The sequence below is a fragment of the Morus notabilis genome, unplaced genomic scaffold, assembly GCF_000414095.1.
Source record: "Morus notabilis unplaced genomic scaffold, ASM41409v2 Scaffold570, whole genome shotgun sequence".
NCBI classification, from domain to species: domain Eukaryota; kingdom Viridiplantae; phylum Streptophyta; class Magnoliopsida; order Rosales; family Moraceae; genus Morus; species Morus notabilis.
Window position 1 is genome coordinate 655,301 of NW_010358717.1, and position 2,051 is coordinate 657,351.

Here is a 2,051-nt window from a genome sequence, read left to right on the forward strand (position 1 = left end):
TTTTAATAGAATCGTGTGATAGACATCATCTTATCTTTTACACAATCTTCCTTTACACCATATGTGGCAGTCTTTTTTACCACAAATATAAATTTCAATCCTCTCCGTTAACTAAAAGCTGTACATGGCCCCTTCTTAAAATTTAGGTGGCTAGATATTCAAACACATGCATCACATGGTTTATAAGACATGATATATCTATATATGTATATGTATACAATTGTGGCTTTTAATTTGATATCGACACCTTCATATAATTTAATTAGGTTCCTCTCATACAATAACCGTTTTCGCATTCAATATTCAGAATCTATGTGGGTGTGTGTGTGTGTGTGTGTGTGTATATATATATATATATATTAATATATGTATATTTTTCGCCCCTTACCATGACTTTTGGTGATACGAGATTAAGTGTTGGAAGAAACTTTTTGTTCGAAAACAGTAGCTTAGCTGTAAAGAGAAATTTAGCACGAATGCATTTAGCACGAATGCACGTGGTTATCATCATTCAATCTCTCTCTCTCTCTCTCTCTCTCTCTCTCTCTCTCTCTCTCTTATACTTGTTTCTGATTGTTAATGTCTTTTTTCGTTTTACGTGTGTTTTTTTAAGAGAAAATTTTGTAATAAACCACGAATCATGGCATGAATTCCCTTTCTAAACGTCCCGTCGTGTTGGAAGAAACTTTTTGTTCAAAACTGTAGCTTAGCTGTAAAGAAATTTAGCACACGATTCGTGGTTATCATCATTCAAAATATATATATATATATATATATTTTTTTTTTTTTTGTTTCTGATTGTTAATGTCCTTTCTCACGGAAGGTTTACTTTGTTTTTCTTATTTCAGGTCTCTAGAAGAACTCGGAGCCAAAAGGTGTAGATAATACTTGTCTTTCTATTTTATTTACCCCTTGTTGATTGGTATTGGGGATTAACAAAACCAAAATCTGTAACTTAGCAGGACTCAAAATTCTTTAATGCTTGGCTACATATAGAAAGCCCCAAGAAATTATGGAGCACCCACATTGGCCTTCTGTAAATTATGCTCATTAATTGAGTGGTTATAAATCATGCTCATTAATTGAGTGGTTATAAATCATGCTCATTAATTGAGTGGTTATAAATCATGCTCATTAATTGAGTGGTTATAAATCATGCTCATTAATTGAGTGGTTATAAATCATGCTCATTAATTGAGTGGTTATAAATCATGCTCATTAATTGAGTGGTTATAAATCATGCTCATTTCCAATTCATTATCTGATTCATGAATTTAAAGACTGGAGCAGATTTTCTCGTGCAAGATACACTTTAAATTTATAATTGTGTTTCCTTGTTCATCTGCGACAATATACTTTCAGCCGATACATTATCTCCAAACTTTCTCGTAATTGTAAAATAAAGTTAGCCACTCAAAATGATTTTGGATTAATCTTTTGCTCCAGTCGTTTTGGGAGCATGAAAATGTATTATCGCCTTGTGATTACAGTAGTATATTGTTCAATAAAGTAGATAAAGATTTACTGTTTACATGAAAGACATTGTAAGTGTTTTTCCTTTTAACGTTTTTGCTTTTCTGTTTTGCCTTTATTTATTTATTTATCTTGTTACGAGTACGCAAAAGACAAGGTGCTGAAGACATTGTAAAGCGGCAGCAAGAAAAACGTGTATGTGAAATAATGACACTTTAAAGGGCTTGTTCTTGAGTTCATGAAGAGCATTTTTATTTATTCTCATGGGTTAAAATCCAATTATTTTCGTAATGTGAATCTTATTTCCTTTTACAAAAATGTTTACCATAGCATTCATATCCTTTCATAGTAATCTTAATAGTAAGGGTGACAATTCGTGTCACGTGTCGTGTTTTGATCGTTTCTTTCTAAATTTACAGTCAACCCGAACACGACCCGTGACACGAAATTTTTTAAAAACCGCAAGACGAACACGATACGACCACTTTACGAGTTGACACGACACGACCCGAAAATGACTCGTGACACGAAATTGACCCGTGAATCTGAAATTGACACGAAAATTGTATACTTTTATT